Raw genomic sequence first — 24,964 nt, 5'->3', positions numbered from 1 at the left:
CTCGTTAAAAGGACCGGAAGAGCTATCCCTCCTCTAGATTTTAATCTTTTTGGACCTGAGGGATTATTGCACAAAAAGGTCGAGCGCTTGTTTTATTCGGCTCGTTAAAGTTATCGAAAACTCATCCCTTCTGTATTGTTTTATACTTTTTCGGACTTAAGGGATTAGATGACGAAAAAGGAATTTTGGAGTTGACTTTTGTACCTTTTCAGACTCTCTAAAAATGAAAAGGACCGAGTTTTCCTTGTCGTTAGACTCGTTAAAATGATTAAATAGCGACAAACTTGTCTTTAGACGAGAACGAGTTTCCCTATCGCTAGGCTCGTTAAAACATAGCGATGGGCTTGCCCGAAGGGCAGGTTATAGAACAAGCATATGTTATCCTCCTCAAGCTTGACAAAAATAAAGAGGTACTGGTCAGAAATGACTGGGGAAAAATTGGGAGAACCTCAAAGCTTAATGGTAGCAAGTCACTCTTGAACATGACACTTTTCCTCCGTATCACATCGGGTTGGGTTGTTTCATTCACCGGTCTCATCACCATGGTCTTCGCCAAACCATCCACATTTGGGGTAATGCTACCGATCCATCGCATCAGTGTCGTTATATGTTCAAGAGATGTTGTTCAGAAAGAGTCAACCGTGTCCCATCCACTGCCATACATTATCCTTCATCCAGCCATGATCGCCACCCTGAATCATATTTCACAGATTGTTTTCACCTCCACTAAAATCATTAGCTCCCTTCCGTGTCACTGATGTGGGATTCATTAAGGCCCTCCTTTGACGGATCGCTTCTTGTCGACTTCAGCTCATTATCCAAGAAGTTGATCTAGGAACACCCCCCCCAGTACTTTGAAGCTTGCATGCCTCAATGGCAAGTTTCTCACTTTTGGCGACAGGTATACATCAATGACCTTCGACCAGAAGATTTTGCGTGGTGTTCGACGCCAAGTCCTATATTCACACCACGTGAATTGTACTACAGTACCTTGAGGGTCATTATCATTACCGGTGATTCCTCTCGCGCTTGTTAACGGTTTACATTATTGACCGGTAATCAAGCGATGTCTTTCCATGTTCGACTTCAGCGCAATTCTCGCATGGATCGACTTGTACTTAGAGTGAAGATCGAACGAGTTTGAAGACCCCGGATCTAGTTTCATCCATCCGGGCTGCGATATATATTCAGGATATAAAGACATTTGACATGTACATCATTGCAGCAGATGATCATCCTACTCAAAGGATGATAATTTCAGCAGAGAATTATCAGTCTACCATCAGACGATCGTCTGTTCTATGTACCAAAATGAATTTATAAAGCTGAGCATGGGAATGCCCGCCTCAGCTAGATCATGAAAGCAGAATGAAAAATAATGTATTGTATTGTATTTTATTACAGGTCACCTCTCAGCGATTGAATGAACTTCGGATCCTCCTGATAAAGCATTTCACCCGATAAACGACCTCATACTTTAGGGGGCAACTGTTATAGACATTTTTGTGCCTTACAGCATGAAGCATGAAATGTCAATAATCTAAGGGATCCAAAGTCCCTAAACATGTTGCTCCTACCCCTAGAGGAACAAGGTCAGCAAACCACAGCACTAAATATCAGTTCTCCACCTGAAAACACTCAAAAACAAGCTAATTCTGGATCATGTCAACTGCTCCACTGAGCATCTGCGCTGAATGTCAACTGCTCCACTCTGTACCTGCACTGAATGTCAACTGCAATGAAGGCTACCTGCGCTGGGCGAGTTTGGCCAAGTGGCACAGTCATTCCTCAAGGTGTCAATGCCCAGGAAGCTTCCAAAATGACACTTGGATCAGGGAATTCGCCTAGTGATGAGTAAGAGGGTCTAGATCTCCAAGTGGAAGCAAGAACCTCCAAGTGGACTCAAGAACTGAAGAATAACTGAAGTGGGAGAGGACACTAGTCAGCTCCATGCCAAGCTCAAGCTGACTCATCCTCTCTCCAAATATCCTATATATAGATCTCTCTCATGAGGTCTAGGGAGGCGGGAATCTTGTGAATGTAAGGAAGTGCTGTTGGTTTGAGTATAGAACTATTGGGTGCTTTGCTTGAAGGAGGTGAAGAGGAGATTTCTTTCTGCTGGGAGGTGATGCTGGATTGGGCCTTTTATGGTTGTATCACTTCCTGAACTTTACTTCTTCCATTAATTAAGCATTTGAGGTTCTTCTATATGCATGTGTCTCAATGGCGTATTGATACTTGTATATTTGATTTATTCTAATCCTTGAATCAATTATGAATGTATGCTTCTTGTAGTTTCTCCCTCTTGTTATTTTGCAGGATCTTGGTGTAGCTGGGCCAGTGAAAGAGCAAGGAGCTGGGAGCAAGCAGCAAAGAGAGAAGATTGGATCAATCATTAGCGGAATACAACGGTTAGTGGATCGCTTTCTCCCCTCTCTTACATCTCATAAAGAAGTAATCTCAAATAGCTTTGCTTTGATTGTTGCTGAGGTACTATCACCCTTAGAGTGGGATAGGGTCATTCCGTATTGGATACTTTTCCCAACAACAAGGGCAGCCATATCAGAGGTGGTAAGACGATTCTACAGTTTGGTTGTAGGAATCATAACATAGAGGTGCTCCATCTGCAGTTCATGCTCTATAGAAAGCGGAGAAACATTCTCATCGAAACACATTGAATTAGCATGGCAGACGAAAAATTTGGGACTTTCTCTTAATATTTGTGCTACCTTCACCCGCTCCGGGAAATATCTGATCACCACAACGTCGTCTTCTTGAAGCAACACTAACTTGGCAGTAGGGGGGTTTAACGATGTATAACACATGAAGCCATCATATGAAACCCCTTTTTCAGTGACATCCAAAGGGAAATGTAAGGGGCAGGTTTAGACACTGCTCTTTCTCGATGAATGATAAAAAGAAGAGGGATAACCACTGTGGTGAGTGGGAGACAAGTCGAGGACAAGAGTCCGAACTTTAGTAAAATTTTAATTTAAAAAAAAATTCCGTGGGTTGACAACCCTTCTTAAAACATTTTATAATATTATTTCAATTTTTTTTAACACATGCAAAACTCAAATTTTAAATTTTCTTTGACTAGGAAAGTTTTCTCCCTACTTCTATGACGGGTCAGAGGGCCTTTGAAGGGATCTGACATGTTCAAATTTTGAAACTGGTTTCGATACATGTCGAATTCCATTTATATAGGCATTATCTAATCCCCCCACAATTACAATGAGTTTCAATACAAGTTTGGTTCCATTTATATAGGCATTGTCTAATTTTAGATATTGTTTTTGTGCTTTTGGCCGGAATTTCATGAATTTTTTTCTAAAACTTTTTTGTTCGTTGGGTTCAATTGGGTTTTTCATTATATGTATAATTCAACATTTTAAAATGTCTTTTCACCACTATAGTTTACAATTTAGTGTTTTGAAAAATCTTATGGGTACAAGAATTTTGGAAAGTTTAACTTCCAATCACAAAATATAAATGTGAAACCAAATTCGAGAATAGAATTGTGTCACATTAATTAAACCCAAACTCACCATTACTTAGTGAAGAAATATCCAACGTTAACCCCCCAACCAAAAAATATTAATGTTGAACACCAAATTTGAGAATAAAATTATGTCACTAATAAAACTCAAACTCACCATTACTTAGTGAAGAAATATCCAACTTTAACCCCAAACCACAAAATATAAATGTGAACACCAAATTTGAGAATGGAATTGTGTCAGTGAGAAACCTAGTTTTCATTTTTAGTAACACGAAGATACATCACACATTTCCCTCCATACATTTCTTTAAACCCTTATATATTTAATTTCCAACACCGAATGTAAATGATTTGATATTTCTTAATAGAGGTTCATGATATTTTGATATTATAGGACTACCTTCGATACAAATTAAGTGAGAGATTTATAAATTTCAATACAAGAACTAATAACCTTGTTTATTGATCCTATAATTGGTTTACAATCTGTTATGACAATGAAACATATTTGTATGGATTGTTGCACTACAAAAAAATCATATACCACTAGGTGGATAGGTGGCTTATGGTTTTTGAAAATCTCCTTGCAATTATAGGGAAGTGCAATTGTAGTTTCTTACAAAATTGTCACCCAAAATTATTTTAGGTCACCTTGTAAACTACCAAATTAGTGAATTCTACTAGGAGTAGGTCACCAGTTTCCATAAGATTAATATAATTCTAAGCATGTCTCCTTGAGCGAGCCTCACCTCTTGGATAGAGGATTAAACTCCCTCGCCCAATATCTTATGATATTATATAAAATTATTCAAACCCAATCATTTATTTCCACCTAACTAGTAGAAGCATGTTTCTTCAGTGTATTTCTTCATTATGCAACAATATAAATTTTGTAGTAATGTAATAAGATAACGATGTATGATCTAGACGGAAAGTGATATGACAACTCATACTCTCTTTCATACTAAAAAGTATTGATCCATGGCTACACACTTGATTGATACATAATCTCTATTTAAAAAGTATGGAGAATAATATTAATTCGAAAACTTCTTATGTACAATTTTTTCCTTTGTGTTAATACATTGTTTAAACTAGTCACCTTAACTAAAATCATGCATTATTTCCTTCTTAACAAAATTTACTCACATAAAAACATATCTCTAATTTGATTATATAAATTATTATTTGAAATGTTTATTATATATATGGAATACTCTATTTTATCAAACACATATTTAAATTTTTGATAAAATATATAAATATAAAAATTCAAAGTTTTCTACATATTAAGTTAATAAATATAATATAAAACCTAACAAATTTCATAATTTATAAAATTTAAAAAAATAAATTATAATATAATAAATATAAATAAATATTTCAAATTGTGTATACTATTTTAATTATTATTTAAAAAAAATCAATTTATCGAATAAGAATACTCCAATAAACTTACATTTCATTATAAATATATTACTATAATTCATAACATTATATAGATTATGATTTTATCTATATTCATTTATTCGTTTTTTATTTTTATTTGAAAATATTAAAATGTATTATAGATTTATTAAATGAAACGGTCATGAATTTAACAAAATTAAAAGAAAATGTAAACTTTGGTGTTAGATTTTTAGTAGTGGACGTATAATATTAAAGAGGATGCAAATGCAAATTTAATATTTTTTTTTATTTTTTTTTCATTGACTATGGTATTTGATAAAATGTATGGATATTGTGTGCAATTTGTAAATAAATTTGTGGAAATTGAAAATACAGTTTTATATTTTTAATGTTTTGAATTTTGAATAATGAATTTATTTATATATAAAAAAAAAATGGTTAACTTTTAATATAAGATATATACCATTTTATTTTTTATTTTTTTTGCATGCATTCACCTTAATAGAATGTAGGAATATTATGTGTTAATCAGAAAATAAAGTTATAGCATTTTAATTTTTTTAATGTTTTGATTATTGATTTTTATTTTCCTGGGTATAGATTATAATATTTTGAAGTTATTAGTTAATGATTGGTGGTAATTTTGTTTATCACATGATAGAAAGGTTGGTTAGGTAATGTAACATCATTAGATGATTGGGATGATTGGTTGGGTTGTTGATTAAGTGTCGGAAAGTTTGCATGTACGGAATGTAGATAAAGTGTTTTTCTTTATCGATATTAGTGGTGATAATTTAGGCCTTAGTCTAACTAGCTAGAGGAATTGCCTGGACAGTTATGGAAATCCCGGTCATATTTAGAGAATATCCGGCAATGATTTTTGTAAATCCAAGTTATAGTTGTTAAACTTCAAAATTTTAGGTGTCTTAGATGTTTTTGATGGTGCTAAATCCATTTCCACCATCAAAAACACGATTCAAACATTGTCTCTACAAGATTTTTTGAACTGCCTCTACAAGATTTTTTGAAGTTTTTTTACCCAGATTCCAGCCATTTTTTATCTTTTATGATAAGGAAACATGTATGTATGTATTGGTACATTACCAAAAACTCATATACCAATAGATGGAAAAATGGATTATGGTTTTTGACAAACATTTTTACAATTATAGGGGAGTGCAATTATAATTTCTAAGGGGGACTTACAAATGGAAAAATCAAACCCTAGTTTAGAGTAAGGGGAAGAAAAAAATTAGTTTTCAAAACCCTAGCACATTATTTAGGATAGTGTATACAATACCTTGCAAAGATTTCGTAGAAAGATTTGCAATAAGACTAGCACATAAAAGCCTTAACAATAACCAGTTCATGCAATAACCATAAAAAGATATTCAAAATATAGAATACGTAAAGTAAATGCATGAACCAATCCTCTATTATCCCGATATGATGTCTCCAAAACAGGAGAATGTGTCCATGAGAAAAAAATATCCACAATATATCACATCTCCACAAATATCCAAGACTATTTCAGCTAGGCTGAAATCCTCTAAGGAAGTTAAGTTTCCACAAGTGATGATAAATATAATTGAGGTGAGCTCTACTTATATGAGGTCTGCCTCAACAAATTTTAACTAATGAAATCCCCTAAAACATATTTAACATAAATTAGACATTGGATTACAAGCCATCCCACTACCTCGATGCTAAAATAAACCATAAATACCCACACATGTGAGCCATAGCCTCAAAATAATTGGCATCAAGCCCTTTTAGGGTTATAAATTCCATGCCAAGGTGTGATGAGGTCTAGAAATGTGTCATAGTGTTAGGATCATACAAAATTTGCATAGTGTCCCTCAAATCCACCTCAAATCATCCTTCAGGGTCCCAAATCTAGTTGGGGTGTCACCCTGTCATCTCTATGGGTCCCCAACTATCAAAATAAGGTCTCCTCTCTTCAAAATTAGGGATTATACAAGTACAAAAATCCCTACCTTGTCTCTCAATGGAATACCATACTCATCTAGGCTTTGAATTAAGCCTTTCACATTATGTTGTGTCTAGGCTAGCCCAGGATCATACTGAGTCCAAAAGTGAAATCATCAAAAATCCTCTATGTTGGGTAAAAATAGGCCACTATTGTGGGTCCTGAGGGTACTCTCATACATTTAACATCTTCTTAAGTCATCATGAGGTCCAACTCTCTCAAGGATACATTTGTTAAGCCATTTATATCTCTTAAAAGGCCTGCATACATGTGGAGTGGGTGTCCTCAAGGCTTGGGCTATTATGGACCACCTAAAAAGTCCAACATGAAATCAAGTGAGAACAACCATCCATTAGAGACTAAGATCATATGAGCAGCTAAATGGACCAAGCTTGGATGTTAAGGCCATATTAATACTTCAAACAAGGATCACCTTTCAATATCTCACTATACCAAGTCCCATAAAGGTATTCCTTCCCTCACTAGAGTTGGGTAATGGTCAAACCTATTAGGTGATTCCCACCATCAAGGGGAATTGGCATTTCCAAGGTCAACCCCTCAATCAATAGGAGTTAGTGAAAATATATGGAAATGGAGGGGAATACTTCATGCCCAAGTGCCATGGTCAAGGAGATCAACTGATGGGGCATCCACATCTTGAGTGTATGAATGTAAGGAGGGACCAATAGTGCAAGCATGAGTTTCCCTACTCGGCATGTTTTTTCCACCCCTCTAGTGCACCTTTTTCTTTTTTCTTGATAATGATTTGTATTATGGCGCATAGCTCAAGGGTTAGTGATTTCTCTTTATGAAGTATCATTTTGTGTTAACACTTAAGATGAGGTCGTTTATCGCTCATCATGGTTGGTGCATGCAAAGGTTCATTTTGATGTAATGGAGAACAATTTTCTCTAATGAGTAGGGTAGAGCTCATGTCATGCTTCTATTCACGTGCTAACTTATGTCCCAACCATATTTTGCACTTTTCTTTTGTTGTGGTCATGATATTATTTTCCATTCATTTAGCTACATCAACCTCCAAGGAAATGTTTTCTAGCCCTACTTAAGGAGTGTGGACATGTGGGTGCCAAATAAAAACAAACCAATGACAATCTAGGCTCAAAGAATTGATGTGGTATATGGGGTTTGTAATGGGGCACTGAAAGTGTGAAGTATAATTAATATGTTATCTCAATCTGAGTTTTCCACGTAGTTCCCCTCCTATGACCCTAAGGACTCAAATGAGGTACCACTGGAATAGGGATTAAAATTAACCCCCATGGTAAGGTGAGAGAATATATTTACAGTCAAGATCAATTAATCTTCCATCTCACCCCTTTATCCATGCTAAATTCCGAAAACAAACAAGTATAACCACCTAATTGCAAAATTATCAAAGTACCTTTTGAATAATAGCCCACCTTCATCTAATTAAAATTGTTGGGTGGTGAGAGATATTTCATTGATATAGATGGAAGAGGCACGTGGCATATCATTATTGAATAATGAATAACAAGGGATATTTCCTGGTTCGATATTCAATTGGCTGTCAAATGTAGGAATTTGTTTTTCTCTTATGGGGTTACCCATTTTGGTGGGTAAGATTTGGCTACCAGCGCGGGGACAGAAGCTCACTGTAGAGCACATGATCCATAAGCTTGAATCTGAAGTTCATGAGAACAATCCCTAGGCTTTGTAGACCTTTTACCTACACATCCAAGTCAACTAGTTTGGGAGCATGTGTACCAGTTTTTGATTATCACCCTAGTTTTATACGGTGATAACTGTCCATACTGAAAATAAAATATATCTAAATAAAATCTAATCTACAATGAAAATAAACAATATTAGAATGTGACGATTGACAATTTTCACACAATATGCAACGCAACTAATTATATGAATAATTAAATTAGTTTCGATCAAATAAAGTTGGCCACCCCTTAGTGTCGAAGGGAAAATTTTACAATCTAGTCTTCAGATGTAAAAGTATCTAATCCCTAATTTTTCATTTACGCTAACTGGGGTAGGATCCTTATCTGCCAAAATGAGATCACCTAATTTGTATTCTCTTCTCATTTTTTGGACGCACTATGTGTTGTCAAGCATCTATTTCTTATTGATGTTTTTTATGTGATAAATGTTCTGAGAAGGATTGAGTTTAAGTATGGGGGTTTACGCAGTGCATTATATTAGATATCATTTTGGGATTCAACTGCGTTAAGTAAGTTATTCATGTATGACCATTTCCATGAGAGGTAGTCGTAACTGACTAATTTCTCATGATTTTTGAATAGTTCACTTAGCACTCGTTGCATCGGGTGATGCTCACAGGGGTGAAGAAGTGGGATTGAAACTAGTGAAATGAATCACATAGCATCAATCATCACTTCCAGGGCTTGCACCCGGTAACCAGGACTTCCCAGCAGGTCACCCATCCCAGATCTCCTCTGGCTCAAGCGCGCTTAACTGTGGAGTTTTCCCCACAATCAAGCCCACTTAGCTTGCTACCCCATTTGCAAAACCTTAGCAAGTATTGTGCCTCATGAACCATTCAAGTAGAGATCCCTTGACTCTTTTTGAATTTAAGTATGGGGGTTTACGCAGTGCATTATATTAGATATCATTTTGGGATTCAACTGCGTTAAGTAAGTCATTCACGTATGACCATTTCCATGAGAGGTAGTCGTAACTGACTAATTTCTCATGATTTTTGAATAGTTCACTTAGCACTCATTGCATCGGGTGATGCTCACAGGGGTGAAGAAGTGGGATTGAAACTAGTGAAATGAATCACATAGCATCAATCATCACTTCCGGGGCTTGCACCCAGTAACCAGGACTTCCAAGGAGGTCACCCATCCCAGATCTCCTCTGGCTCAAGCTCGCTTAACTGTGGAGTTTTCCCCACAATCAAGCCCACTTAGCTTGCAACCCCATTTGCAAAACCTTAGCAAGTATTGTGCCTCATGAAGGATTGAGTTCTTTTAACTTTGGAGCCCCCTTGGATTTATTTTGATCTACACCATTATAATCATTGGTAACCCTTAGCTTTTCAATAGGCTTGGGGAATGGGAAAGGATTTATATCTTCTACATCAGAAGGAATTTGTAGTTTCCTATACAAGAGAAATGGCATTCGATCAAAGGTGGACATGGTTTCATATGACAAATCAATTTTTAATTTTCCTCCAATTGAGCCACACCATGTCCTTAATAATAACATTCCCTAAGAATCATGCACAACTATGACTACAATATCCATCAACACTGATATATATTTATTGGTCGTCGAGGACACCTTAACATCTTATATAAGGTTGTATACATGTATAAATTCTAAATCAAAGCCACATCCATTTTTATCAGGCTTGGTGTTATCCATTTCTAATTGATGCAACACTCTCAAATGTTGTACATTTGTAGAACCACTAGAATCAATCGTGCAATTATGTAGAATGAGATTATTTATCACCCAAGATAATAAAAATCGTTCATGACCCCATCCTTTTTATAAATATACATGTCTTGCAAAATGACCAAAGGATCATCCTCAAACTCTTCTTCAAATTTGAAATACTTTCTAACTTTCCCACTTTTGCACCCAGGTTTAGCTATCTCCAAAAGAGGAACCTGTAGATTCACCTTAGACATAAAATTAGTTAAATCAATGTCTAAAGCAACATCATAATTTCGAGGTTTCTTCTTGTGTACATTCCTAGATTGAGCATGAGGTTTATCATTATTTTGGGAGGTAATGTCAAATATTGAGCTTGCTTGTCCTTGGCTAGCATTCCTTTCTAGAGTATTGCAATCCCTTGAACCTTCCATTGTTTTCCATAGCCATGATCTACTCATATTGATCATTTGTATCATCACCATAGATTTCATTAGGCTCTAGATGTAAGTAAGTGTCACCAATCAATATATTAAGGGATTTGTTATGCAGAATTTATGATTGTGGACATAAATATCTCCCCTAGGTCTAGTGGAATGACATAAAACAAAAGAAAGACAAAGGACCCAATGTTTTCCTTAAAGTAAGTAGATGAAGGGATGAAACATACTTGGAATATGTTGTATCTTTCACTCCTTGTTTGGCTTGAATGCTCCAATCCTAGCTCCAACTGCCAAAATAAAAACTTGCACACCCAAACAACACAAGCCAAGAAACTACAAGATCTATGTAGCATCATCTATTTACTTTATTGAACATATCAACATGGTATTTAAATACATGAAATAACAACATCACATACAGGAAAACAAAGAAATAATTGTATTTGTATAAATGGAGTGAGTTACAACCATAAATAATTGTTGACCTTGTAAAAGAGATCCTCCAAGTTGTTGACTTGTCCTTCCTTTGTCCCAAAGTGCACCTCTAATCAACCTAAATTCATGAAATTATTACTTTCACAACAACAACATAAGGGTAGAATCACTGTCCAAAAACCAACCCCTTGCATATGGAAGGTTGTAAATATATAGAGGAGTGGGGTAAGTTGGGAGTTCTTATCCAATTACCAATCTAAGGTTTTAGATCCACATTTGATGGGGTTATGTGATAAAAGGATAAGGGATGGAAACTCCAAGGTAGGATAAGATAGGATTTGGATGTTTTATCTGAGCTAAATGGTTACAATAGATCCTGGAAGATTATGGAAATGGAGGCTTCAATATTCTCTCTCTTTTTCTTGAATTTCTAGAACAAACGTAGGTGCAAAGGGGAGAAAATTGTAGGTGATCAATGCAGGCCACAATGGAGAAAAATGTAGTTGAACACAGTCTAGCAAGAGGCCAGGAAGTGTTGGTCCTAAAACTAGCTCAAATGATGTAGTTTAGGGCAGGAACTTTAGGGAATGAGAGAGTCATGCATAGGGATTTGTGTAATGATGATGTAAAAGGGGAATATGATGTTGATTGATCCGATTAAGAGACCTATTGATTAGATGTGAAAAAATGGACTACAATAGAGTTCCCCCTAAAATGAAAAGTCAAAGTTGACGACTAATGACTGAAGTCCTTTACCTTGTGACATGTCAGGGTGAAGAACAACCGGCAAGATCATCTTCTGTCACAATAAATTTACATCATGATATCATTTTTCTGAGGGAGGCATACCCATACCTAGCACATATGCTAACATAAAATGTACACTAATCAAAAGGCATGTCCACTTATGATTGATGGTGGAACCATGATTGGATGATTATCAATATGATCATGGCGATCATGATGGAAACTAGATCTCAGGTCTTCTATCTCGTTCACACGACCAACCAACTTATGAGTCTAACCATGTGAATCAACGAGGTGAGCGGGAACATGGTAGACACCATCTGATTACTGGCCAATGACGTAAGTTGTTAACATATGTGAGGGAAACAACAGATGATGTTAATGGCTGTCAAGGTACTCAAGTACAATCTGTATGGTGTGAATAAATCAGTTTGTTTCGAACACCACACATAATATTTCAGTTGAAGGCCAATGATGTAAACCTGTCATTGAGAGCATGTACACTTGCCATTGATGTATGCAAGAACCAAGGTACACATGGGTTTGTTTCTAAGTCAACTTCCTAGATAATATGCTGATGTCAACGGGAAGTGACCCATCACAAGAGGTCTTTGATGTATCCCCCATCAATGACACTAAATGGGTATGATTATTGAGAAAGAATGATCACGATGATGCTAATATGGAACTAGATTAAGAAAGGAAAACATGGAATGAAGGCTTAAGAGTATTGCAAAAAATATAATCTGAATGACTTATCTTGAACACACCGACAACACTGAATGGAGCTAGCTGAATTGACCCAAAATAGAAATGGAGGTTCTGGAAATGGTGTGATAACAAAAATACAATCAAATTACCCAACCCAATAGCCATGGAGATGAAGTGCAAGAGTGTCGCGTTTAAGAGCGACTCGCTGCCATTAACAAATGCAATACCATGTTTTCCCAATTTTTCCCAACCATACTGGTTAGTACCTCTTTATTTTTTAACAAGCTTTAGGATGATAACATATGCTTGATCTATAAGTTCATCCTTCAGATGATTCCCTCTCAAAATATTTAACGAACATAGAGAAGGAGTCATTCGGCCCTGTCATGTTCGATACGTCCATCGTTGTTTGATGTTTTAACGAGTGCAACGAAGGTAAAACTCAACATATTTTTAATATTTAGAGAGTTTGGAAACGAGGCGAAAAATAAAACTCTAGATGTCCCTTCTCGTAGATACTCTATTAATTCCGAAAATGTAGAAAACAATAATCAAGAGATCCTCTTATTCATGTTTGACTAAGGTATTACTTTTTCATAAATAGTCTATCTCAGTCTGGAAAAGGGGTAAAATTATACTGAGTAGATGTCTTTTCATTTAATTTTATGAGTTCGAAAAGACAATTTATCAACAATATTTTCATGTTTTGGGAGTTTGAAATGAGCTAAAAGAGGACTCCACCTAAAGGAATAAGTGGTATAAAAGGTAGGAACTGGTTTCGGTAATGTTGGAACTGCTCAAAACACACAAAGGTCAAGAGGCTGGCTAATAAGCCCACTCATCGCAGTGGTTCCTTAGGAAAGGGTAAAACAACCAAGTGAAAGCATATGATTGGACAAGGAGATGGTGACGATGGAATGAAAAAGCCAAGGCTCATTTGGATTAAACAGTCTAATAAAAAAATGGAAATCATGAGGGATAAGATGGGAATGGTTTCATTTTTATAGAAGCTTGAAACACAGGAAACTATGATTGAAAATGGTTTCATTTTTACACAATCTTGAAACAGAGGAAAAATTATGCTTGAAATAAGTTTGCATGCCCCCAACATAATGACTCAATTTGAGGTACATGCTCCCAAAGCTTCATATCATGCACCTTAGTAGACTATTGGGTTCTAATAGGTGGATGGAATTAAGGATCATTTACGAGATCAAGTGAATGACTCGACTGGGAATTTACGAGATCTAATCGACTCTAACTAAAAGAGGATCTGTTTCACTTTTTAATGAGCTTAACATAGGAAAAGAACTCTGCTCATAGGAACCTATTTCATTTTTTCGCTACGTTGACATAGTAAAAGAACTATCCTCATAAGAGCTTGTTTCATTTTTTAATGAGCTTGACATATGAAAAGGAACTCTACTCTCATACCTTGTTTCATTTTTTAATGAGCTTCACACAAGAAAAAGACCTTTGCTTAATACCTTGGTAATGACCACCAAGAGGCCATGGTTTCCAAGAGGTTCTCATTAGATGGGACAACAATGTTCTGGAAAGGATACATATCAAGTGATCCAATGGAAATATTAGGATCCAATCCCCCTAGTAAATGATTCACCATATCACCTACTGGATCTAGGTCGAAAGAAGTTGAGCAGACATTGAAATTCTCCTCTTCAGCAGTAAGTACATGAATGGGAGAGGTTGCCACATAATTAATCTTTATTGGGGGAGATACCTCTTGCATGTAAGGACCATTTAAGGAAGATGGATGATTTAGAGTCAAATTAGGACCAATGAACGAAAGTTGGTCAATAGTCACGATTCTTCCTTCATGCGAGAAACAAATCACATGAAAGAGTGAAGAGACAAGAGCTCCCATGACATAAACATAGTTATGCCTAAGGAGTAAATTAAAATCCAAAGGGCCTTGGACTACCATCACATTGATATAGACAGTTCTTTCTCCCAAAGTAGTAGGAAACTTAGGAAGGATCCCTAACCGTTGACTGGTTCCTTTGTTAAAAGCCAACATATTCTGGGTAATGAGCACAATTCAATGACAACCTAAATATTTTGAAACAATTGACGACGAAATACTAAAAAATGCACCTTCATCTATGATTTTTCTAGGTATGACCACATTATAAGCCTGTACTATGATATGGAAGGGAACGTAAGAAGGAAGACGATATCCTACCAGTCGACTCCAATGAAAGGTAGTGACCATCCTACTTCGAGGGAGTGTCATGGGAATGGGAGAACCACTCCCTTGTGCTATGGGAATAGGAGAAAATTTCCCCTGTACTGTGGGAATGGGAGGATTTCCCCTCTATCCCATGGGAATGGGAGAACTATCCCCTAGTTCATTGGAACCTGAAGAAATAAGAAGAGCATGAGAAGTATGAAGTTCACTCTCTGCAGGAAAGGTGCGATAAAATGAAGGTGGAATCGAATCAAACATTTTCTCAACCAACGGTTGTTCAGGAACAGACTCATAGTATTCACTTCCAGAGAGAGTGGGATTGATTGGAGATGGATTCCGATCAATCAGTTCATCAACTAGTGGAGCACTGGGAGAAATATTTCGGTAACCAACCAGAAGTCTTGGTTAAGAATTTGTAAGGTTTTCCAACACTTTCGAAGCTTCACCCATATAAGGAAAAAGGTGAATATGATTATTCCTTTCACATAACTTACAGGGAAATTTGACTTTACCTTTTCTCCCATGGACCTTACTATCACTAGTTGAGGGTTTGTCACCAGCATGATATCCAAAATCTAATGACAAAGGTTGATGTGTGCCCATGGAACACACTTCTAATACCTTGTGAATACCAGGAAAATATCTAAGAAGGTGGTCACCCTTACATAACATACAAGGGAATTTAACTTTACGGGGTTGATTGGAATATTTTTCCATACTAGTTGCATCTGTAGGAATGGTTGCTTGGTTTCCCCCCTACTTATTTTTCTTCTTCTTCATCGTCCTTTTCTTCTTCTTCTTAGTTTCCTGGGTACTATTATAAATACTTTCACTAGGCGAAGAGGAAGAAAGGGATGAAGAAATAATAGGTGAAGAAGGAAAAGGGTTAGTTTTAGGATCAATATGATGTTGATGTTGTTCAGGTGGAGGAGAACTGAACTGAGAAGCAGTTTGGACATTTATAACCATATGGGTAAAAAATAACCAAACTAGAAAACCAATGGTAAATCCTGGAAGGGACAATGTTGCCATATAAGGAGCATCAATATTTCCAAAAGAAGGAAAAGGACCAGGATTCTCGTCAAAGGGGTTCCCTTGATTGGTAGACTCCAAAACTGTTTCCATTAGTCTGAACCTATGATCCACTAAGGAGTTGTTCCATAGGGAGGATGTTGTTCCATGGTCAATTAATTGATTTTAGAAATTAAAGACACAAAGAAAACAAACGGATAACTAGGCATAGAGGTTTACCAAGCAACCGTGAAATGTAATATACATCTTGGCGAACCAAGGAATTAATGTACATGCGGTCAATATCTCTGAATGTTTTGTTCGGTGTATCACAATATACAAGGAAACCGACTCGGTTACCTATGGATGGATAAAAACCTATAGGGGACACTGAAAATATACTCAATGATACATGGGAGTGCAATCTGTAGTAATGTTTTCTAATGTGTAACCATTTGATGAGAGCGTTCCCATATACACAAAGTACAATCCTATACACTTACGTATGTGGAACATGATATCACCCCCATGATGCAATGCTAGAAAAAAACGATAGATCCTATGATTAACGATGATGGAACATGTATCTAGCCTAGACCACAATGTGTTTGTGTTAATGTTACAAATGCTCGTTATGTTGATTCAGTAAATTTTAAGTTGATCCTGAATAAAATTTTAGTTTTATGGCTCACCATGAATTCACCTGAATTCCCTAAAATGCAATTCTAGCATGAGGAAACATAATCTTTCTCTTCAATGAAAATCTAGATAAGGAAGGGAAGATACAAACAATATGAAACATAGAAAATGTAGCAATCAAGATGCACAATGCAATTCCCTTTTCATGCCACTGTTCATAAATCAATGTAGATGCAAAAACCCTAAATGCCAATGAAAAAAAAATCTTTTCACCACACATAATTTTTGAAAATGAGGAAAATTAAGATGTAAAGTATAAACATTGATTCAAATGCACTTTTCATAATCTGGACAACAATCAAACAAAACAAGTTTGCAATTGACCTAATGATAAGAACAAAGAAAAAACGAAACCAATTCTTACCAAAGGTAATCACACAAAAATAAAAACCAAATGGAGGCTTTAGAGAGACCACAAGACACTCAAGACTCAGGGAATGTCAACTGAAAGTAGGATGATCAAAGAGACACTCAAAACAAGAGAAAGTTTAGTGCAAAACTAGGGGCCAACTTTGGTGCAAAAGAGGCACTAGTGCTTTGCAACGTAGGCACAGAGAGGGCCCATGTGGGGTGCAACGCTCTGTCAGAGGAACATAGAGTGCGATGGTCTAGGAATAGATGATTCCCTCACAAAAATTGCAAAAGAGACTAAATGAAATGGCTTCCCAGGTCTATTCTTGGTCGGGTAAAGAAACAAAGGTATATCAAGGAGGTAATAAAACACAAAGGATAAATGAAACACCAAGGGAATACATTGTTGCCCAGTGGAGTCACCAATTTGTTATGCAGGATTTATGTCTGCAGACACAAATATCTCCCCTAGGTCTAGTGGATTGACCTAAAATAGCAAAAATACAAAGGACCCAATGTTTTCCTTAAAGTAAGTACATGAAGGGATGAAACCTACTTGGAATATTTCGTATGTTTCACTCCTTGTTTGGCTTGAATGATCCAATCCTAGCTCCAACATCCAAAATTAGAATCTTCACAACCAAACAACACAAGCAAGGAAACTACAAGATATATGTAGCATCATCTATTTACTTTGTTCTACGAATCAACATGGTAGTGAAATACATGAAATAACGACATCACATATAGGAAAACAAAGAACTCTTTGTATTTGATATAAATGGAGTGAGTTACAAACATAAATAGGTGTTGATCTTGTAGAAGAGTTCTTCCAAGTTGTTGACTTGTCCTTCCTTGTCACAAAGTGCAGCTCCAATCACCCTAAATGCATGAAAATATTACTTTCACAATAGGATCATAAGGGTAGAATCACTCTCCAAAAGAAAACCCCTTGCATATGGAAGGCTATAAATATATAGCAAAGTGGGGTAAGTTGGGAGTTCTTATCCAATTAACAATCTAAGGTTTTAGATCCACCTTTGATGGGAGGATGGGATCAAAGGATAAGGGATGGAAACTCCAAGGTAGGATAGGATAGGATCTCGATGTTTTATCTGAGGTAAATTCTTACAACAGATCTTGGAAGCTTCTCGAAATGGAGGCTTCGAGATTCTCTCTCTTTTTTGCAAATTTCTAGAACCAATGCAGGTGCAAAGGGGAGAAACCTGTAGGTGATCAACGCAGGCCATAGTGGAGCAACTTGTAGGTGAACGTAGTCTAGCAAGAGGTCAGGAAGTGTTGGTCCTAAAATTGACTCAAATGATGAAATTTAGGGCAGAAACGGTAGGGAATGAGAGATTCATGCATAGGGATTTTTGCAATGATGATGTAAAAGGGGAATGATTGTATGGACATTTTTCCTAGGTATGATAGTGATCACAAGGTTGATACTATGAAGACTCCTCATGTCCACCAATGTAATTGAAGCAAGGTATTAGGAAAATTTTGTTCAGTAGCATGGTCTCCTATAAGGTCCTTCTTCTTGAAAGGTCTTTCCTTATTAAATTGTACACTAGGAGGGGTGTTTTGGAAATATTGCCTTTTTCTTTCCAACATAGCCAACTTGTTTAACATTTCCGTTTTCCCTTTCATCAACTCATTAGTAACCTTATCAAATTTTTGGGAAAATTATTAAAAGGTAGGATCCACCAGGGCAGTAGCCTTAGATTTAGGTAAAATTGAAGCCTTACAATAGGTGGACAAGTCAATCTAATGCATTCAAATTTTGTTCTATTTGAGTAGACAATACTTTCGATTCATCCAAAAATTGAATCTTTTTGTCTCTAAGAGCATATGTTAGGTGCCCAAGGAAAAAAAACGTAAAATTTGAAACGGGAACTATAAACTCAAAACGGGAACTCTGGCCAAAAAACCCCGAAAAAACATCAAAAGCATTGCTAAAAATTAAAAGTGTGTATACTGGAACGATGATTTTATTTTTTAGGGGTCAATTTTGAACATTTTTTAAAAATGGCAGTGACTACGAAATTTACTATGAAATTTTCATGCAAAATATAGCTTCAAAACAAAAGTGGTGATACTGGAAGAATGATTTTTTTTTTAGGGTCAATTTTCAAACTTCTTAAAAAATGCTAGTAAAACCAATTTTTTATGTGCCAAACAAAGTTGTTTATGAGGAAAAAAACACATTAATGTTTTTGGTAGGATATCTTTTTTCTTTCCTAAGTATAAATTCAACATGTTTTCAACCATAACATGCTAGATACAAAAGAAATTGAAATTTTTTCAACTAAAAAATTAAAAAACCATGACATTATGAACAAATTACATCACTAAATGAATTCAAAAGTCATTATTTGTATATTGAATAAAACATAGATTATATCTCTAATTTTATATTGCATTGTAGATATTTTAAACAATAAAAATTATCATAATTAAGACATATAATCCAACAACATAAAAATGCCTCATAACTTCTCCTTTAACACCATATGGAAATCATTAATTTTATTTCAACATACGATGCATACATCAGTTATATAAACTGTCTTAAACAATTATTCAAAATCACTCATATTTTCTTGCACACCATTAGAATTCATATCTTCAGATGAGTGACTGGATGTTGACGAAGATGTTCCATATTCTTCTCTTTCATCAACTAGTGCCCCATCTAAGTACACATGCATGCCTAACATTTCAGGTTTCAAAATTCTTCTAGATCTACAACTAGTTTCAGCAGACTCCCATCTAAACACTATTCCTTCTGGTAACAACCTTTTTAGAACCTCTATCATCTTGAAGTGAAGAGTTCCTCTCTTTGTTAAATTGAATTCATAAACAAGTATGTCAACATCCTCCAATTTTAATATGTCTGTGCGGCGGCGATTTATATTTGTACCCTTTCTTTTTCTCTTTCTGCCATTTTTTTTGTCAACTACCATCTCTGGCTTATACACACCATTGAATGGGTGTGTATTTATGGCATACCAATGTACTTCAACAATTGTAACATCCTCATTTTCTGTAAAGAGATTTATAACTTTAGCAACCTAGAATTGATAGCCATTGGGATCTCCATCTGCTAGCACTACAATCATGCAACCCTCGTTAATATCCTGTACTAAACCCCTGTAAAGGTCTTCCATGGCTTCACGTTGTGCAAAAGATCTTCTAGAACCAATATACATCTCTCTTTCCTCTGCCTGTGAAGAATTAATAAACCTTGAAATTGTTGCTGTTCAACAATGTTTATTTCCTCATGTTAATTCGACACATTTTGTGGCTAAATAAATGGATTTTTCAAAGGTATATCTTCATTTGTTGTGGTTGAAATGATATCACTTTGAGTATTGAAAAATGACTCCCACCAAACTGAATCAGCAATGTCAAATTACTCATATGTATATTTAATACATTTTTTATTTTCTTCCAGGCAATCAGAATAATTTATATCTCTATTTTGTCTACGTGCATTCTGAACTTCACCAACTGATTGTAATAATAATATTTTTGATGAAAATATTGGATGATCTGGAATGAACTTCAAAAATTGCAAACCTGATGATGGTGCCCATTATGCAGTATTTGAATACTTCTTGCCCCATATTAGTGTTTTCCCATCAATTTTTTTGATACGAAATTGATGTTGGAAGCTAATGTCATTAAGTTGTTCTATGTATCTCCCCTCACCATATGATCCTAGAATAAACCTTCGCATGTCAACAGTTTCTTCCAACACATCAAAAGTAGGCTCTGACATGTATGATTTCTTAATACATTCAATTAGTGATGGCAAGCTCCCAACTTCCTTCCTCCTCAATGTGACTGAAAAACGACTGAACATATGATCAATATGGTCATGAGTGTGCCCAACAAGAAGGAAACCAACCTTTACCTTTTGAAAAATTCTTAATTCAACAAGCATGTTTAGATATCCAAAAACAACCTGATTTTTGTTTTCACCGAAAATGTTGTCCAATTGTAGATACAAAACTTTAGGAAGATTACCATACCAATGAGAAATCACATCATGAATTATGGTTATGGTCAAATTTGCATCATTATGAATATTTGGAGCTGTGAAGTACACCCTTGCCAACATTTTCCCATTGAAGACCATACAACCGACCAAGTGAAACTGAATAAAATTTCCCCCCTGTAAATTTTTCGGTGTGCGAACAAAATGTGGTAAAAGTTTTTTCTTCTGGTCCATACCATCAATTATCAAACCCAAATATTTATTCGGATTATCATAACACTTCTTTCGATGTTTGTACAACTTCTTCCTTTCATTTGTTTGTTGTTCGCGATGCTCCTGAAGTTCATTGACAATTAAATCTACACAACATAAAAGAAATTCATTAAGAAATATGTTTTCATAGTTGATGACTATACAATTTTAAAAGTTAAAGTTATGAATGCTTACCTCTTTCTGACCCTTCACATTTGTCCCTTTTTTATTTAAGAGAAGCAAATGTACTGCAAATCCCCATCCTTGTCTTCTTAGGAATACAGACATTGTTGAAGTCTTTCTTCCATACCTTCACAAAATATTGATATGTAATAAACCGGCCATGTCCCTCAGCACCTTTTGCATATTCTTTGTATAAGTTGTAGATTTCTCGTCTTGAAAAATTATCTTGAATATGTATTGTCTCTCTATTTGGCATACACTCTCCATGCTTTGAAAAGAAATCTTTCATCCATGACATTGCAGTATTTGATAATGGCCCAAACTATCTTTTATGACGTACTTCTGAATAAAATGTGGGATCCTTTTCAAAATTTTCTTGAATTCTCAGGAGACGAAAATTCCCAATCGAATGAAACATTTTGAAAGCTTTTCTATAGATAAATAAAGTCCTAATATGATAATCATAACCTGACAATGTAGATTGCATGCACCAACCTAAATATGAATTTTTCATGCTTTTATTCATTGACAAATATCTCTTCCTACTTTCTAATGCAAATTTGAAATCCATATGTTTCAAGCAATCTTTTTGGAAACATTCACTTGAAATGAGAGCGCTGATAGAACTTCTTCTCGTCAAATATTTTGCTCTACCCCTTGTATAACTAGAACAACTTGCATTGATACGAAAAGGTCTGCTCCTACTCCTCGATACAATATTTCTTGGCAACATCTCCATCATTGGATCGTCATTTGTATAAGGATTTTCATCATCATTAAGAGGAATGTTATCCACACTATTATTAGCTCTGCTTTTCAAATATTGACTTGGAGGATATTCTTCATCTTCCCCTTCTTCAGAGATACTGTCATAGTCCTTAGAATTCGAACTGAATGGAAACTTTGACTCGATGTTTAATGGATATTCTTCCTCACGTGCATTGTCAGTGCTACTCCCATAGTCCATCGAATTAGGACTACGTTGAAAATGTGACTGTTTACTTATTGAAGATGCTACATCCTGTCCTTTGTCACTGCTACCTTTATACTCATTAGAATTAGGACTAAGTGCATCAGCCTGTCCTTCATCACTGCTGCTCTCATAGTCCTTAGAATTAGGACTAAGAGGACACTATGACACTCCATTCTTTTGAAATTCAACATCACGATATTCATAACTGTTGCTCTCATGATCCTTAGAATTAGGACTAAGTGGACATCGTGACACTCCAATCTTTTGAAATTCATTATCTCGCTCTTCATAACTGCTACTCTCATAGTCCTTAGAATTAGGACTAACTGGACACCGTGACACTCCATACTTTTGAAATTCATCATCATGCTCTTCATCACTACTGCTCTCATAGTCCTTAGAATTAGGACTAAGTGGACAATTTGACATTCCATTCTTTTGAAATTTGTTATCACGCTCTTCATCACTGCTGCTCTCATAGTCCTTAGAATTACAACTAAGTGGACACTGTGACACTCCATTCTTTTGAAATTTTCCATCATGCTCTTCAAAATTGCTACTCTCATAGTCCTCAGAATTAGGACTAAGAAGACACTGTGACACTCCATTCTTTTGAACTTCACCATCATGCTCCTCAAAACTGTTGCTCTCATAGTCCTCAAAATTAGGACTAAGTGGACACCATGACACTCCATTCTTTTGAACTTCACCATCATGCTCTTCATCACTATTTCTCTCATAGTCCTTAGAATTAGGACTAAGTGGACACCGTGACAATCCATTCTTTTGAAATTTGTCATCAAGCTCATCATCATTGTTGCTTTCATAGTCCTTAGTATTAAGACTAAGTGCAACCTGTAACTCTCTATTTATTTGAAATTCTCCATCCCGTCTTTCATCAGTGCTGCTCTCATAGTCCTTAGAATCAGGACTAAGTGGAAGAATTGACTCTCTATTCATAGTGGAAGAATTCCCACTATATTCATCAATATGAATAGAGTTGTTACGCGATGAAGATGTTGATGGTGTATAAATCGAAACTTCACTATCAGAACAATCCATCCCTTTCAAATAGAAGATGTTGAATGATACAAATGGAGAGTCTCCTAAAGATATTATATAGCTTAGAGAATGAAATTTTCCCTCCAAAAAATTTCGCAAAAATATTTCCCTCCAAAAAGTTTGTTAGATTTATTTACCTTTATTATTTTATTCTACAATTTATTAAAAAATGTAAACTAAATTTTTTTATGAAATAAATCATTAAAATTAAAATTGTGAACTACAACTTCTACATTAATTGTTTTAATAGTTAAAGTATATAATATTTACTAAATAATTGAATATATATATATGTTATTTTTTATTTTTTATTTTTTTTTAATATATTCTAAAACAAATTAATCCCACATTCAACCCGTTGTAAAACAATTCTACAATATTCGCTTTAAAATATTTTAAAACAAATTATCCCACATTAACCGTACGGTAAAACATCTCCGTAATTTCACTTATATACTAAATTTCATTATCACTATTACTCACATCACATCCTGGTTTTCTGAAGTTCATTGAAAGACTTGTGAATTTGTGGAGCTGCTACATTGTTATCAACAACATATTCAACGAAGAATTCTCGCAATTGAAAGGTAAGTTAATTTTTTTCTACGGAAAATTTTCGTATTAAATTAGTTTAATTAAGAAGATTTTTTTTTTTAATTAATATTTTTTTTGAGCCAAAATAATAGTTAAGTCCATCACGAGCATTGTGGGCCTGACCAAACTCAATCGCCCAACAGCCGTCGGTGGGCCACCGTGGTGTCGCGGGGTGGGCGAGAAAGGCGGGTGGGCAGGCGAGGTGTGAAGGCGCTTGTGGGGCGGTAGGGGTGTGTGGGGTGGGGGTGGGCGGCGGGTGGGCCGGCAGCCCCTCCACCTGCTACGGATGTTGGGCAATACTCAGAATCGCCCAACCCCCGTGGCAGACGGGGGCCGTCGGGCCACCCGCACCCCCCTAGACCCTCACCCCCTCACACTCATTGCCCCCCCACATGCACCCTCCCCCCCGGTCTCGCCTCGCCACCCCCCCCCCCACCCCCCCACACACGCACCCCCCTTCACTCGGCCGCCCCACTCTCACACAACCCCCATCACATGCACCCTCCCCTCTTGCGCACCCTCCCCTACCCCTCACATGCACCGTCCCCTCCCCCCTCTCGCCCACCCCCTCACACACGCACTCCCCCTCCATACCCACCCTCACCCCCCCCCCCCCCCATCTCGCCCACCCCCTGACTCACCCTCTCCCTCACACACCCCCCCCTCCTCACCCACCCTTGCCCGCCCCCTCTCTCCCTCACCTACCCTTGCCCTCACCCGCCCCCTCACCCCCTCACCTACCCTCGCCCACGCCTGCCCCACCCCCTCACCCGGCCCCTCACCCCCCCTCGCCCACACCCACGCCTGCCCCACCCCCTCACCCGCCCTCGCCCACCACTCCCCCTCACCCGCCCTCGCCCACGCCCGCCCCACCCCTCACCCGCCCACGCCCACGCCTGGGGCATGCCACCCCGACTGCCCACCCGCCTGCCTCGCTAGTGGCTGGGCGATTCTAAGAATTGCCCAACCACCAGCCCAACAGGTGAGCGG

The sequence above is a fragment of the Pinus tabuliformis genome, chromosome J, assembly GCF_031772625.1.
Source record: "Pinus tabuliformis cultivar Carrire ecotype Pingquan chromosome J, CPIR1, whole genome shotgun sequence".
Classification (NCBI taxonomy): Eukaryota; Viridiplantae; Streptophyta; class Pinopsida; order Pinales; family Pinaceae; genus Pinus; species Pinus tabuliformis.
The sequence above is the reverse complement of the archived record's forward strand: the minus strand, read 5'-3'. Positions refer to the sequence as shown.